Here is an 18642-nt window from a genome sequence, read left to right on the forward strand (position 1 = left end):
TTGTTGAAATCTAATAAATGAATTTTTAAAATACTAAATCCATATTTTTTAATTTTAAAAATAACGTTTTACTAAATATTTGTTTAAATTTAGTTTTTTAAAGTTATAAAATTAATAAATAGTTTATTTAGAAGAAATAAGTATTTTTTGAAAACAATTTATTACTTTCGACAGAACGTAAACTTAAATAAAGGTAATATATCAGATAAAAAAAACAATTTTTTATTTTTAGGAAATATATTTTTTTACTTTTAAAAGGCATTTTTTAAATGTACAAGTTCTTTTAGCTTCTATTAAAATATTGTAGGATTGTTAAGGATGGTAAAGGAATAAAGGGTTTTGAAGGGTCAGGATTGAAATATTCACTTCACTTTTACTAATTTTTAATTTACATTGACTTCTCTGAGTTTTTCTAATCTGATCTCTCGAGCGCTATCGGGCATACATACACTGATAAAAAAATTTAATAAAAAAAATTTTCTTCAACTTTAGTAAACCATTTGCTTGTATGTGACTGTGAACGCATTTTTTAAAAATAAGGAATTGAATTTGCGGTTTCCTCGCTTACACAACGCATCATCTCGATCCTGCACGATCGTGACAGGACATGTCTTAACAATAAAATATCATTCATATTTATTGAAATCTAATAAATGAATTTTTGAAATATTAAATCCGGATTTTTTAATTTTGAAAATAACGTTTATTAATTCTCTTTCTTATCCTACAATATTTTTGTGTATAAAATCTGAATGATTTAGAAAGAGTCGTATATATTTCTTTAGTAATTTTTTCCATAAAATTGATTGGCACAATTAGTTTTCCTTTACAGTCAACCTTTAATAGTTTATTTATCGCAATTAGTTGCAAAATTGATTTTTGCTATGTACTTTTTACGTCAATAATGCTCCGGTATTATTTCCAATTGTTGTTTTTTGACCATCTTTATTGATATGGTAATACATTTATTTTTTAATAAATATCACTTGGGTTGGAATAGGAAGATTTTTCAATGATAATGCAGAGATAGTACTACTTATGTTTTGTATAGAAATTAAAGGGAATACCACATGGGTTAAAATAGGAAAATTTTTCAATAAAGAAACAAAGATGGTACACTTGAGTTTTGTAGAAAAAAATAAAGATTGAAGGAGAGATATACGCACGCACGCACTTGGCGCCTTTTTTTACCGTTTTTTAAAAAGATAAAAAAAGGCGCCAAATAATTTTGTACTAACATTTTTAATATCAAACTAATTGTCACATTGCGTTTGGACGTTAGGACAAGTTGTGTCCTAATTGAGACACAGACGTTTTAGGCTGTTCGGATATTAATTTGACTATTTTTTAAATTATTTATTATATATTTTATGCAAAAAAAAATAATAATAAACTGTATAAATAATTAAAACCTGTTTCTGCCCATAACCAGATCAGCGAAGACAGCCAAAAGATAATAATTAGAAATAGAACCGGAATGTAAAAAAACATTATTCACATAAAAAACCCTGTTGCATAAAGTAATTTTGCAACTAGTTGTTATAAACAAATTATTAAAAATTGATTTATAGAGAAAAATCGATTGTGCCAATCGATTTTATTGGAAAAATTACTAAAGAAACATATGACTTTTTTTTAAATTATTTATATTTTATGCAAAAAAAATAATATAGTCACTTTTTAATCATTTGTTTGTAATAGTTGCAAAATTGATTTTTGAAAAGTGTTTTATGTGTAATGTGTTTTCATGATCTTGTCCTATTTACAATTGTTATTTTTCGACAAACTTTACTGGTCTGACTATGAATATATTTAATGGCTTAATGTATTTATTAAATAATTACAGCTCTATTTTTAGAACAACAAATAATTGAGTTTTAGTAAGAATAAATATCATTAAACTTAGTAGCAATGAAATTGAAGTGATGCTATTTCTATGATATATTTTAAATCAATAAACAGTATTATAGTTTTAATTGTAAATCATTATTTAAATAATTGAACACATACATATTTATGCATAACGATGTTTACTAAATTGACATATACATATATAAATACATATTGTTGTAGCCTAAGCTAACATCAGTGCATAGCAACAAAAAGCGAGTTTGTTGCTATGCGTATTAATTTTAAGCGAATACTCGCGCTTTGGAATTGACCGAAACACGACAGCAACGGAAGGCGCGCATTGTCTTTCGAAACTTCCTTTCGAAAGACTCACAGAAAACGCGACAACGACGGAAGACGCAGATAGTCTTTCGTCGGAAGCCGAACCGCTGCCGACCTTTAGCTTGCAGTCGACCTGCAATTCAGCATCAGCCATATTAGAGGATAAAAAGTTCTTTGAATTGGGAAACTACGGAGAATAACTTGAACTATTGTAAGAGTAACGTCACGGTCGCGGCCGCCGCGAGTCAGCCGCGCGTAATACGATATGCATACGTCGAGCCGTGACGTAATACGATATAATATAGAAGATTACGCACTCCGCGGTCCAATATAACGGGGCACCTAATAATAAGTACAAAAGGCGTTACGAATAAACCATCTTTATATATTGTGATAAAAAGTGTGTTCATTGACAATCCGTTTGAGCTGTTGTCCCGCCAGTTCCAATTCTTTGAACAAAAGCGAATCACGAACAAATATAATATATTTTGTGCTGTGTTCACACACCAACGCGGGCACAACAATATGTATTGTATATACTTATTTAATTATTTATCGAATAATCGTTTACAATTAAAATTAATGTTACAATATCAAAAATTATTTCACATTTTAGAGTAATTTAGAGGTAAAATAGCTCAATAATGTGACATGGTAGAGCAATTTCATTTAAAGATTTGTTTTCAGTGCAGATCAAAATTCTGTATAACATCGATTGTATTAACTACTTGATACTTTACAGTAATATATACATATATATATACATATATATAAAATACAGTAATAATACAGCAATTTACATTATGTACACACACACGCGCGCGCACACGTGTGTGTGTGTGTGTGTGTGTGTGTGTGTGTGTGTGTGTGTGTGTGTGTGTAAAATCTAACTTTTTTGCTGTGTATCTTGTACTCACGTAAAAGAGGCTTGGTCTCTCTTGCTTCGCGTTCACTTTGGCACGAGATACTGAACTTTTTTCGGGCCTACGTCCGATATAAAGTTTTTTTTATCTATACATTGAAGAGAAAGTAGAGGAAGATAAAAATAATTATCATAAGTTGTCTCCCTCTCTCTCTCTCTCTCTCACACACACACACACACACACACGCGCGCGCGCGCGCGCGCGTGTGTGTGTGTGTCTGTGTGTGTGTGTATATGTACTATATCAATAATGATGGCGTAATCGCTTTCTAAATGAATAATGTTTTTGATAAGTAAAATCAAGCTCGTGTTTAATATCGTCCGATAAACATAAAAGACGAAAACTGATGTACGAGAATATAATGTAGTATGATATGCCGCACTGCACGATGGCTTGAGAATGACTGACTGAAATTTAGGCACTGTCGCGCTATGGAATTGTGACCTTGTCGAACACGCGTATGGCACGGTCGGCACATGTAGTGCTAGCTGTACGTGTTCTTGGGTGTGTGAAGTTGGCACCCCTATGGTACACAATCATAGTTCCGTTCAGAGTTCTGGATTATTTACAACAAAAGGAAGAGTTCTTGATAGTTTTTACAAATAGTTCTGCTATTATAACAAAAAAAATGAATTTTGAAAAATGGGGGTGCTAACTTCACACCCAAAAGTAGCACCGCATAGTTCTGAATAATTAATTTGATGCTTTTTAAGGAGTACTAGAGTTCTCCGTATAAAAAAAACTTTTTTGATTAAAAGAAAAAAAAAGAAAAAAAATTAAAAAATGCTTATCAAGTCCGAATAGTTCTGAATAGCGCATACGATTCCTTTCGATGAGTTCTAGAGTTCTCCATAGATTTTAGAAACAGATCTGCTCAAAAAAGTAAAAAAATCGCAATTGAATTCTCGAAAGTGGTATGAAAAAAATGAAAGAAACTTCAAAAGTATCAGTTTTACATAATTTTCTCATTAAGATTTTTGATAGAACTCCGCGACGCCTATTCAGAACTCTCAACAGAACTCCCAGAACGCTTAAAAAATTTTTTTACGATGTCGACCTTGTATTTTTAAAGTTCGGAAAAATTTTTTAAGAGTTCTGGTAGTTCTGTTGAGAGTTCTGGGTAGTCCTCGATGAGTTCTATTAAAAATCTTAATGACAAAAATCTGTAGGATTGAAAACGAAAATGTTACGGACGATCGCAGGTGTGTCGATTTTATATTTTCCGAGTGTGAAAAATTTTTTAAGAGTTCTGATAGTTCTGTTTAGAGTTCCGGGTAGTTCTCGATGAGTTCTATCAAAAATCCTAATGACAAAAATCTGTAGGATTGAAAACAAAAATGTTATGGACGATTATAGGTGACGACTTCATACTTTTCGAGTGCGAAATTTTTTTTAAGAGTTCTGGTAGTTCTGTTCGGAGTTCTGGGTAGTTCCTAATGAGTTCTATCAAAAATCCTAATGACAAAAATCTGTAGGATTGAAAACGAAAATGTTACGGACGATCGCAGGTGTGTCGATTTTATATTTTCCGAGTGTGAAAAATTTTTTAAGAGTTCTGATAGTTCTGTTTAGAGTTCCGGGTAGTTCCCGATGAGTTCTATCAAAAATCCTAATGACAAAAATCTGTAGGTTTGAAAACAAAAATGTTACGGACGATTATAGGTGACGACTTTATACTTTTCGAGTGCGAAATTTTTTTTAAGAGTTCTGGTAGTTCTGTTCGGAGTTCTGGGTAGTTCCCGATGAGTTCTATCAAAAATCCTAATGACAAAAATCTGTAGGATTGAAAACGAAAATGTTACGGACGATCGTAGGTGTGTCGACTTTATATTTTTCGAGTGCAAAAAATTTTTTAAGAGTTCTGAGAATTCTATTGAACGTTTTGGATAGCCACTGCAGAGTTCTATCAAAAATTTTACTAAGAAAATTACATAAAACTTTTTTTGTTTTTTTTTGAAGTTTTGACTCTTTTATTGATACCAATTTTGAGAATTCAACGCAGACATTTTTTACGTTATCGGACAAAACTATTTCTAAACAGATTTTTATCATTAAGATTTTTGATAGAGCTTATTGGAACTACCCAGAACTTTAAACAGAACTATCAGAACTCTTAAAAAATTTTTCGCACTCGGAAAGTATAAAGTCGTCACCTACAATTGTCTGTAACATTTTCGTTTTCAATCCTACAGATTTTTGTCATTAGGATTTTTGATAGAACTCATCGGGAACTACCCAGAACTCCGAACAGAACTACCAGAACTCTTAAAAAAAATTTCGCACTCGAAAAGTATAAAGTCGTCACCTATAATCGTCCGTAACATTTTTGTTTTCAATCCTACAGATTTTTGTCATTAGGATTTTTGATAGAACTCATCGGGAACTACCCGGAACTCTAAACAGAACTATCAGAACTCTTAAAAAATTTTTCACACTCGGAAAATATAAAATCGACACACCTGCGATCGTCCGTAACATTTTCGTTTTCAATCCTACAGATTTTTGTCATTAGGATTTTTGATAGAACTCATCAGGAACTACCCAGAACTCCGAACAGAACTACCAGAACTCTTAAAAAAAATTTCGCACTCGAAAAGTATGAAGTCGTCACCTATAATCGTCCATAACATTTTTGTTTTTAATCCTACAGATTTTTGTCATTAGGATTTTTGATAGAACTCATCGAGAACTACCCGGAACTCTAAACAGAACTATCAGAACTCTTAAAAAATTTTTCACACTCGGAAAATATAAAATCGACACACCTGCGATCGTCCGTAACATTTTCGTTTTCAATCCTACAGATTTTTGTCATTAAGATTTTTAATAGAACTCATCGAGGACTACCCAGAACTCTCAACAGAACTACCAGAACTCTTAAAAAATTTTTCCGAACTTTAAAAATACAAGGTCGACATCGTAAAAAAATTTTTTAAGCGTTCTGGGAGTTCTGTTGAGAGTTCTGAATAGGCGTCGCGGAGTTCTATCAAAAATCTTAATGAGAAAATTATGTAAAACTGATACTTTTGAAGTTTCTTTCATTTTTTTCATACCACTTTCAAGAATTCAATTGCGATTTTTTTTACTTTTTTGAGCAGATCTGTTTCTAAAATCTATGGAGAACTCTAGAACTCATCGAAAGGAATCGTATGCGCTATTCAGAACTATTCGGACTTGATATGCATTTTTTAATTTTTTTTCTTTTTTTTTTCTTTTAATCAAAAAAGTTTTTTTTATACGGAGAACTCTAGTACTCCTTAAAAAGCATCAAATTAATTATTCAGAACTATGCGGTGCTACTTTTGGGTGTGAAGTTAGCACCCCCATTTTTCAAAATTCATTTTTTTTGTTATAATAGCAGAACTATTTGTAAAAACTATCAAGAACTCTTCCTTTTGTTGTAAATAATCCAGAACTCTGAACGGAACTATGATTGTGTACCATAGGGGTTCCAACTTCACACACCCCGTGTTTTTCCCATATATTAGATCTCTGTCCAACACATCTGTTTAATTTTTGCAAAAAGACGCGCACTTAGGTTTTATTTATTCTTTTTTATTTAACTAAATTGCAATCTCTTTATTTAACTCATCAAATTTAATTCTACCTGATGGTTTTGTTAAGATATCAGCTGATTGTACATTTGCAATATTCTATATTAATCGATTTGTTTTTAAACATATCATGCACAAATTTTTAGCGGACGTCAATGTGTTTGAACCGTTTGTTAATAATTCCATTCTTTATTAGACTTATGGTGCTTTGATTGTCAATATTCAATGTCGTTGACATTACTTTTTCAAAAATTTCCTTTAATAACGAATTTGCGTAAATCAATTCCTTACAACATTCCGATTTTGTTATATATTCCGTCTTTGTGCTGGAAAGAGCTATTGTTGGCTGTTTCTTTGAACTTTAAACGATAGGTTTTTCGTATAGAAATATAATATATCTGGAGGTACTTTTTCTAATTTCCACATCTCCCGCGAAATCAAAGTCACAATAGGCTGTAGTTTTGTAATTCTGGTTTTCGTTATTATATCCTATGCTTCTGTTTAAGGTGCCCTTATTATATCTAAAAGTTCTTTTTACTGCTGTGACATTCTTATTTGTCGGTTTTTCTACGTGTTTACTTGTTATACTGACAGCATGTGCTATATCTGGTCGTGTCTTATTTGACAAATATAATAAACTTCCTATAGTTTCTCTATATGTTAATTTTGTATCTATCATGCTTGTTTCACAATCTTTGTCTTTAATTATTATTAGCGTGCTTAGAATTTTTGCGTTTTTCATCTCGAACTTTTTTAACAATGTTTTCGCACAATTTGTTTGACTAACAGTTTTATCCCAGTCTCTGTTTTCTCGATTTTCTTCCCTAAGAATACTTTCGGAATTATATTTACTTTTACTTCAAATTCTCGTTTTAAATTTATGATTAATTTATTTATTTCCTTTTTATTTTTATCTTTTATTATGCCGTCATCTACGTAAATGGTTAACAATAAATTGCTTTTCTCATGTTTGAAAATACATTGATTTGTTTTTAATTGCTCTAAATTATTTTGTTTTAAGAAATTTGTAAAACGCTTATTCCAACTTAACGATGCTTGTTTTAGACCGTACATTGCTTTAAATAACTTGCATATTTTATTTTTATAATCAAAACCTTTAGGAGGATACATGTAAACATTTTCTTTTAAGTCGTCATAAAGAAGAGACGTTTTCACATCAAATGATAATCTCTGAGTTTTTATTTGCCGCTAAAGCAAATAAAATACGTAATGATTTCGAACTCACCACAGGACTGAATGTCTCGTCATAGTTTATGTAACTCTGAATGATCGCACCTTTGAATGACCAACCTTGCCTTGTATCGCCCGTCGTCCTTTACCTGAAGACTCAGTGGTTTTGACGAGTTTTTTGTCCGCATCCACTAGTGACCATGTTTTATTTTTTATTTGTGCTACCTTTTTTGCTCTTGTATGGCAGCTAACCATCTCTCTTTATCTGATTCTAAAATTGCTTAGCAATAAGTTAAATAAGCTTCATTGGTATATCTTTCCGGGGTTTCTCGAGTTCTCTGCAATTTTCTTAATGTGTTGTCATTATTGGCTTGTTGAGGAACTAAGAATTTTTCTTCTAAGTTAAACGAGTCTTCGTAACATGAATCCTCATCTTCAGATATTATAATTATATGTTGTGCGTCCTCTTGCGTATTTTTCTCTTCTGCGATCTCTTCGTCTTGTTCGTGTGAGTAATTTTTTATCGAAGAATTATTTCTTCTTTCAGCTGAAGGCTTCAGTTTCTTTTCTTGAAAATGCACATCTCTGGCTATTATTATTTTTTGTTTTATTGGATCCTATAAGCGATAGCCCGTTGGTAAGTATCCCGCGTTTTGCAGATATATTTTTCCAAATGACGATTGCATCACAATCGTCCGCCGGAACGGTTCTCGCCGTTCCGAACTTTAATTCCCAAATATTTAGATTTGTGTATTATAGTCAAATCACCTCCGCGATACTTGGTGAAAGTGGGAACTAAATAATCCTAGAAGAAATTTGACGGAGCTCATCACATACATGAAGCCTTAACTTCATTGGCTTGTGCAGGCACGTTTGCAGATCCGTGTTAATCTTCTGACTGTCTTGCAATGGATATCGACCAAGATAAACGGCTAATCATTATTTTTTATATACGAATATTGTATGGCAAGTGAAAACAGTCTTAAAAACATGTTGTATGAAAAATAAAGCATTAGCGGTTACATAACATTTGCAGATAACAAATTATGCCTCAGTAAAATCGTGCAAATCCGTGATTGCTCATGAAGCTGATAATTTACGTCTTGTTGTCAGCAACAGTACAGACACATTGTTATCTGGATTTGTTTCTGCATTTTAGTTTTTATTTTAGTATATCTCTTCAATTTGAGTAATTTATTATTTGTAATTGTTGTCTTAGTATTTATTAGATATAAATTAATTAAAAATAAATTATATTTATATTATTTATAAAAAGGAAACTATATAGAATGTTACAGGAATATGAATGTGTAGCTAAATATCATAATTTTATATAATATTGTTTCCATATATTTTGTATAGAATATTTATTCTGTTGCGTATTATATTTATAGGCTCGAAAAATACGTCTTATGACACTAATTAAATTTTAACAAAGTTATTGCTTTATAAAAATTTTTTTCCCTTTCAGAAGATTGTTTGATATTATTCTATTCTACATTGAAAAAAAATTTTGTTTAATATAATAAACCGGTGTTTTTAAATATAATCTTTTAAATGTTATTAAATATACACTTTGTTTCCAAAAACATTTTGTTACATTAAATAAACAATTGTTTGCATGTATCCAAAATTATCATTTTTAAATTGAATCATTGATATTAAATAACAGTTTATTTGATCATAAGATATTATTTAATAAAATAAAAAAGATCTAGTTTCTTAAAACAAGCAACCAAAAATAGATAAAGGTTGATATTTTATAAGTGTTTAATTTATGATACAAAATCTTTTATTAAAATAAAAGAAACCAGTTTTCATAAAACGAGCAGCCCAAAATTGAAAAAAAATTTATAACTAAATAATTCTTTATTCAAACAAAAAAATGATTTAACTCTTAAACACGTAAGTGGGTCTGAGAGAGTCCATATGAAGTTTTGAACGCTTTCTGCGTGAAGACGGAATGAGATTGGAGGTTTGGACCAAGACGTAAAAAAGTTTGAAATCTCCTCTTTCGATTGATATGGTTGATCAACTTTTTTTGTCAACTAGAATTTGAACGGTACGATAGCAAAGTTTTGTTAGGTTTAGTGCGACCCATATAGTGTGTAAATAAAACTTTTTTGTATCTTACATAAAAAAGCTGGACAAAATACGTTTGATGAGGTCGGTTTGCGGATGTTACTTGCATGTACTTTGTCTAAAGTTGGAATACTATAAAAGAAAAGGGAGTTTTTCCGAAATATATCATGAAACACATTAATTTTCAATTTTAGACACGATTTAATCAAAAATACCTGATCTTTGCCTTGTTACGTGAGTACATTTTTTAATAGAGATAACAATGATATAACTCTTTTTTGAAAGTATGAATCTTTAGCTTTAAAACGCCGTATTGCAAAGTTTTTAAAAGTTTTTTGTTGCAAAGATATGATTTAAAAAAAAAAAAGTGGATTTTTAGATGCCCAAAAATAGTTCATATTCTCCATGTTACATAATTATATTTTTTAAAAGGAATGACTTTGCCAAATTTTATTTTAAAAATGTGATTCTTTAACTTTAAAACGCCGTATTGTAAAGTTTTTAAAAGTTTTTTGTTGCAAAGATATAATTTTTTTTAAGAAGTGAATTTTTAGATGCTCAAAAATACCTCAAGTTCATATTCTTCATGCTACATAATTATACTTTTGAAAGGAAATAACTTTGCCAAATTTTATTTTGAAAATGTGATTTTTTAGCTTTAAAACGCCGTATTTGAAAGTCCTTAAAAGTTTTTTGTTGCGAAGATATGATTTTTTTAAGGAAAAGTAGATTTTTGACCAATTTCTCATTTTTGTTTAATGGTTTTTCCTTTATAACTACACAATAAATTATTTTTTGGCAATGACGATTATGCAGTCACACTCCTAAGATTCTAAACTTTCATTAAAAAAAAAAAAAAAAAATCGTAGAAAAATATTGATTATGATAAAAGTTATAGCTTCTCAAAGTTGAAAAAGTCTCCCAGACCCGAAAATGTGTTTCCGTATTTTACAGGATCGGTGTGTTTAGGGGTTAATATAATAAAAAAAGCTGTTTCTTTTAAACAAACAATTGAAGGTTAAAAGAAAAACGTGATATTAGTAAATAATTTTTTGACAGTTAAAAAACGATTTATTAAAATAAAAGAAACCAGTTTTCTTAAAGCAAACAGATAAAAATTCAGAAAAAATTTGATATTAAATACTTGTAGAGTAAAGTCGGTATTTACGCCGTGGAGGGATGTACGCCGTAGCAGTCAGAAAAAGTGGAATAAAGACAGATTTCTTACGACCACTTTGTTATGTGCCTTTACGCTATATTAGTATTGTAGTGTAATTACAGTTCTGTATTGTTAATAACGAAATCGTGAATTGAATTATTTTTTTTATGTAGAAGTAGCACGATCGTGTATTGTTGGTAAAGGTGTTAAAAACACCTTAACAACTTTTTGAGTAAATATACTTGAGCTTTTCGCGGTTTTCATTTAAAATGCTATAATTAGTTTATGAGTTGTACGCAATTACAATATTTACGTAAACACATCTTCGTATCTGGGAGACTATTTCAACTTTGAAAAGCTATAATTTTAGTTCAAATCAATATTTTTCACCAATTTTTTTTTCAAAAATGTGACTGCACAAATGGCATTGCCGAAAAATGATTTATTATAAAATTATAAAGGAAAAATCAATTAAGCAAAAATGAAAAATTGTTCAAAAAAATACTTTTGCTTTAAAAAATATATCTTTGCAACAAAAAATTTTTAAGGATTTAAAAAGAAACAAATTAACAAAAAACACTATTTGATCAACACCCAAAAATTGCAGTCAATGCCGACAAATTGAAATCGCTATAAAAGAAAGAAAGTAGGATTGTGAGTCAGATATAATGCGTGTGAGTTGGTATTTAATCCTATATACTTATGTTTAGCACAGTTTAATAAAATTACATTTTTTTATGGTAATAATTGAATTTTTTTTATCTCACTTTAACATTTGTAAAAGATTATTAAGAGATTGTCTATTATAGGAAATATTTTTTTTAAATTGGAATTTTATAAGTGTTGAATTTTTGTAAGTAAATAAAAAACTTACTTTTCTCGAGTTTTGGATTTTTGGATCAGAGGCAGAATCCAAATAAGCAGTTGGACAGCTGCAAGACGCTTTCTGAGAACCTGTTTCTTTAAAATATTTCGATTTTTTGTGATAATATAAAAACGTATTAGGACATTCATTATACCGCTACCGTCGTAGTCGAGCCTGCTTTTGTGATTGTCTTGTTTACTAGGATATGCAGATAGATTTAATAACGATTTTTAAACCCGATCAACCAAAATACATCTCTTCAACTATCTCTAAAATTAAATGTAAGAAAAATGCTGTAAATAAAACAAAAAACTTACCGTGATAAGCCACCACAGACCCCTGCGTGGATATTTTTTCACCTTGCGCAGACTTAATTCGGTATAATTTTGTCTTTATTTATTTATTTATTTATTTTTTTTTCATTGAAATTATAAATGTCTTTCGAAGAAACTATCATTTTTTTCTCCACTGGTTAACTTGAGGCACACAAACACGTTACAATTACTCGTGTTAAATGCGACGTACATGTATAAAATCACAATCGCGGCGATGCAAATAGTCAATTTGCAAAAACAGTAAATTAACTGTATATTTGAGAATAATTGTGTTGACTGTGTTTAGCGGAAATATATTTGTGTGTAGCTTGAATGTGCAGCTAGAAACTTGACGCGGGCTCGCGAAAGCTAGCTCGAACTCCCTCAGTCGTTTGCGCTGTCTCGATAGAGCGAGACGGAGAGTAAATAAAAACGGAGTTAATTTACTGTTCACTGAGAGAAATGATGAAATGCTATCTCGAAAAATTCCTGCGTTCGCGTAGGTTCCGTCTAAAATTACCGGTAGGACAGCTGAGATCAATGTTTCCTTTTTTCTTCAATTTTTGTTTGTTTATTGACATATACAGGGTGTTTCTTAAAGAGTGTCCAGCAATTATATAGTATTAGTCGTTGTTGAAAACTGAATCGAAAAATTCTGAACGAGTTTTTCCTAGAATGCTTAATAAAAGCAATAATTATTAAATAAAGCAGATCCAATCAGACATACGTCGGTGAACCGTGCAAAGTTGTAGAGGCAATTAGCAATGTAGCGGCGAGCGCTTATGTATGGTATCAGGGGCCCTATTCTTGTAATAATCATCATTCTGAATATCTAAAATTGGACGCGCAGATGTGGTTCAAGATGGAATGAACATAGAAGTTGAAGGACTCGAACATGATGCTCCGATTAAATTTAACATTTTATCTATGTCTGCAGCACAATTTTGCGCATCTGTGTGCTGTAAAACTTTCATAATAAAACTTTTTTTGAAAGCGCGAGTAAACTGTTTTGATATCGTATTCAGACAATTACCGTTTTGTTGCCTAATAGAACTAAAGAAATTTTCTAGACAATCTTGATTTATTTTACGTGTGCGTAAATGTGAAAATCCATAACATTTTAATTTTTTCCAAAGTAACATTATATTTTTAATTGTAATCTGCCAACATTCACAACAGTTTACTTTAACACGTACATTATTTTTATTGATGACATTTATAGTTTTTAAAAAATTTATCATTTGTTTTAAAAATTGATTTTGTTTTGCTCTTCCGGTAAATACTTTTCCGTATTCTTTAGGACTATTTATTGAAGATGAATTTAAAACAGCAAATAACTTATCAAAATGATCAATATAATCTATTGTTCCTACTGCTTTACTTGAAAGAAAACCGGAGGGCATTTGTGTACACATGCCCGCAGCTACGTGATTACTTAAAATTTGAACAGCATATTTAACTTTCATTTTTTGAAAACTTGTAGGTTCTACATGATTTTTAGATAGCTTTGGAGCAGTTTTGATCCATTGTTTGCTATTTCTATTATAAAATTCTATAATGCAACTTTGTTCATTCCAAATTGTATACGATCTTTAAGTAAATTATCGCGTGTTCTTTTCATCAAATGGAGTGTATCGAACATATATATATATTTCAAAATTATCAACTAAAAAAGTACAATTTTCTATTGAAATACCCAATTCACGAGATGGCTGGATAAAATTAGAACCCATATCCGAAATTAAAGCGTGCACATTAACACCACAACTTTGCAATTTCCGAATAATATCAAATATAATAGGTTTTATTACATTTGATTTACATGATGTTTCCACAAAACAAAAGCAAACTGGAAGTTTCCAATCCCCTGCAATAATAACACAAAGATATTTAGATTAAGTTTCATAATTAACTTCAAATGAATGTTACATGAACAGTTTTCCGCGATATGCACTATCAATATTGAAAAAATATAAATTTAACCAGGAACGTTTGATAAGAGTTCCTGTAAACCATTCATTAGTATGACAAAGTTTAATGCAATCGTCATTCTTCACACAATCTTCAGATATTGCTTTCTCTTCTTCCACAATAAGATACGAATGATCTTTCTCGCAATACACAAGAAACATGATTTAAATAATGAATATTGCACAGAAAGTTTGAAGACGTACAAATGTGAGTAAAATATGTATATACACGGAAAAAAAAATTTTTTATTATCAAAAAAATTTTATTTGACTTAAAAAAATGATTTATTTCAATACTCCTAACCAAGTATTTATTTGAAACTAATTCAAACATTTTATTAAGGAAAAAAAAAGTTATCTTTAAAGTAAAAAAATATTTGTTTAAAAAAAGGAATTGAAAAATTAAAACAGCAAAACAAATATTAAACACAAACAAATATTTTCTTTGTAAAAAATTTTTTTTTAATTATACTTAAAAAATAACTTCTAAAGTTAAACAAATTTGTTATTTCAATTTAATAAATGTTATTTTGAAATTTAGTAAGTAATTCATACCAGTATATTCATGAATTTTTTTATCAAGTAAATATTTTCTTAATTTAAAGAAAATGTTTCTTTTTATCAACAAAATATATTACTTACCTTCAAATAAATACTTGATTTGAAACAAGAATTTAGACCGAAGTGGAATCAAAATCAATAACCATTCCATATCTCTTTCTTTAGTCAAACTGAAATCGTACATAAATTATACCAAAATTCTATATAGTTTATAACACCAGAATTATAACGGGATCAATAAAGAAGTTATCAATGATTCTGATGTTATAAACTTATAGAATTTTAGTACGATTATGATTTTTGTTCAACTAAAGAAAGGATTATGGAACGGTTATTGGTTCCGATTCCAGTTCAGTCTGGAAAAATAAATCATTCTTTTAAAATTATGCACTTTCGATTATTATAACTCCTTTTTGTTATGTATAATTTTTACATATAATATGAAATTGCAACGCGAAAAATTTCAATACAAATATATGTATTAACAATGTTTTATGCACTATATATGTATATATACATAAACATTCAAAAAGATACAATTCATTATACAATTAATTGCATTAAAATAATCAAAAGTTTTTTAACGTTTCATAGAATTTACATTTGTCTTACTTTTCACAAAGATATAAGTTATACATGAAATTAAAAAAAGGAAAAAAATATATAACTAAAAAAAATATATAACAGATTTTTGATAATGTTTTTAATATTAAAATAAATGTGAATAATATTGTGTTTGAATATTATTTACCAAATTTATTTTTATCAATAAAATATGAACATAATACATAAAATTGAAAAGTTTAAAATAATAAATGAAAAGTTAATACTTTTATTAACTTTTATTTTAAAATTAGAACTTATTAATATTCACTTAAGACAAAATACAACTAAAAGACATGAGTAAGTTTATTATAAATCGCAAAAAATGATATGTAATACTTTTTATCTGATAACATATTTATAGTATAAACATTATAATCTATAAGATCCTTTGGTGTAAGCAAATCTAATTCTATACTTTCTTCAATTTCATAAGCATTTAAATGGTTACAATAGTGCAAAATTTTTAAATTATGATAAATAAAAAAGGTGTTAGAAAAGTTCGTTATTATATATTTAATTTTTCCAAAAGAAATTGTATGTGAATTTAATCTAATAACATTGTCAACATTGTAATGAGTACCATTAATTATCACCCATTTTATATTATCACAATTAGTTAAAAAATTTGCTGGCAATAATTCTTTTATTTTTTCATTATTATCTAAAATAACTTTTGTAATAGAAGGTCCATGTGTAACTCTACCAGAAAAACCTTCATTGCGAACCAATCTATCACACAATTGTAATTGGTGTTTCAAAGATAATGTATAACATGGATTTTTACGTGATGTAATAACTTTACTATTCTCTTTAATTTGCTTGTGCTTAGCTTCAAATCTCATTGATGACATGTTTTTTAATGGTCCAAATATTTTCATTATTCTAGAATAATGAACTAATAAATGATGTTTAAATTTTAATTTTATTTGAAATAATTTAAGCAACAATTTCAAATATTCAGTCACAAGTGAATCAAATAAATGAATAACTTCAGTAGGAAAAGTTGGGAGGACAGTAACATAAACAATTTCATGTAACATTAAGTATAGTTTCCAACAAGGATTATTTTTGGGTATTAAATCTCCAATTATCAAATTGAGATTTATTACTAAATAAAACATTTCAGAAGCTGATAGAATTATAAAATTATTTTTTATAGAATCTTCTTGTATTTCGAAAGAAACATTTTTAATGTTTTTATTACAAGAGTTGCGACTGTAATGGAATATTCTTTCATTTAAAATATCTAAAGAAATAAATTGTTGTTTATAAATAAAATTATTTAAAATTTGTCCGATGTCGTATCTACATATGCCTTCTAGTAAGTCATGCATAGGATCTACGCTAATATTAGTTATTACGTGAAAATTTGGAATTGTATTAAATATGCAAGTTTCTTGTACTCCAAAGCTTCTTTCTTTACAATGTTGTGAATAATTTGTTATAGTTCTCAAAAAAGTAACATTTTCTTTATAACTGGTTTTGTCCTCGTAACAAATTCTACAACTGTTCTTTGAATTAAAACTTTTAGTAAAGCCTAAAATAGTATTTAATCCTAAATTGTCTCCTACAATATAAACTAGTCTAAAGAATACTTGTTTATTTTGACCATTTATATTTATTACAATTCCAGAATTTTGTAAGTCTGTAATATGTTTGATAACATTGTAAAAAATTTTGTTTCCAATTAGCTTGTGATCACGATAACTGTGTATTTGAAACAAAAATATGTTTTGTAACATACTTGAATATTCTTCTGGTAATCCAAGTATAGTACAGTAAACTATTCCCAATTTATTTATTGATTTATGCGAACCTAAGGGATTGTTTATTTCTAGATCGTCAAAATATAAAATTAATGGAAATATTATTTTTACATTCATATTATTTTCAACAGATCTCCAAAACGAACTATTAAAAAATGTAGTATAATTATTTGTTCTGCATTTTTCTATGTAATCAATAATACATTCAAAAACGTTTGGAAGCTCTAGAAATTTTTGTAAAATTATTTTTAAAGGAATAAAACATAGTTTTTCTCTTACAAATTACAGTTTTCGTAATAAGTCCTACTTTTCTTGATGATAAAAATGTATTAACAGTAAATAATAAAGGTTCAATCAAACAGTTTATAGATTTCAAATATTTTAATGTTAAATATTCACTTTTAAAAGATTTAAATCCATTTTTAAAAACATTTATAAATGCACATAGATCTTTATCATTATTAAATCTATTACTAATGATGGTTAGAAAAACGGAAATGTAGGATTTATATAAATTATTGACTATTTCATGAATGACTTTTCTATTTAGTGAACCACAAGCATATAAATGAGTTAAAAATTGTAGTGTTGCTTTAAATACTTCTTCTTGGAAAATCTGAATGCTCATATTTTTTGCTGTTAGGACATCAGAATCTTCACTTTTTTCAGACACTGATACAAAATTTTTATTTTTTTGAAGCACTGATATGTTATTTAAATCTGGTAAAGTTATATTACATGGACTTCCATTAGATACATTCATTAGACTATTTGTGACAATTTTGTTTGGAATGTCTGATACATTTTCTGAAATATGGACACGTTTAATGTGTCTTTTTAACGAATAAACATGAGTATATTTTGCATAACAATTTTCAAAATTACATTGAACTTCAGAATTTATTAATGTCTTATGTGTTAACATAATATGTGACATTAAAATATCTATAGTATAAAATGATTTATTGCAAAAAAAACAAGAAATCATTTTGTCCTCTTTACAGTTTTAAACAGAATACAAAAAAATATCGTCTCCTATTATATTATATCAAGTAATATCTATAAATACATGTTTATACTAAAAACTTAAATTTTTACTTCTGATTTGGCTCAACACTTCTGTTTCAGCCAAATAAAAAAAATCTTTATATTATAAATATATTTGTATTTTTGATAAAAGCAATTGAATAACAATGTCTATATTAAAGCCTACAAATTTGAATTTTAGCACTTTGCTTTTATCCAAATAAAAACAATATTAATTTGTTAAATATATTTAATTTGTATTTTCAATTGATTCATTTGCAATCTGTTTTGTTAAAATTTCTGTTCTTCCATCCAGTAATTTTTTTAATATATATGCAGTAAAAGATATATTTAAATCCCACTTTGTCGTGAAACCATAAATACCTCTTTGAATTAACATCCACAGATGTTCACTAGCTGCTGGATACTTTAGTTGAAAAGCATGAAAAGCCT

The 18642-nt window shown here is 28.6% G+C and overlaps 1 protein-coding gene across 4 annotated transcripts in view; it reads right to left on the reverse strand.

Annotated features, from left to right (window-relative positions):
- LOC105203707 (ATP-binding cassette sub-family G member 1) overlaps positions 1-3481 on the reverse strand; it is a 69058-nt gene extending 65577 nt beyond the window's left edge. For 2 of the 4 annotated variants that reach the window (XM_039446916.1, XM_039446913.1), the window contains exons 1-2: positions 3335-3481; positions 3090-3183 (exon numbers count right to left, since the gene is read on the reverse strand). The gene's annotated coding sequence lies outside the window, so the exon portion shown is untranslated. The remainder of the gene's footprint in view (positions 1-3089; positions 3184-3334) is intronic. The other 2 variants (XM_039446920.1, XM_039446914.1) reach the window with 1 other exon arrangement.
- Between the last annotated feature and the right edge of the window lie 15161 nt (positions 3482-18642).

Source organism: Solenopsis invicta, chromosome 3 (assembly GCF_016802725.1).
Source record: "Solenopsis invicta isolate M01_SB chromosome 3, UNIL_Sinv_3.0, whole genome shotgun sequence".
NCBI lineage: Eukaryota > Metazoa > Arthropoda > Insecta > Hymenoptera > Formicidae > Solenopsis > Solenopsis invicta.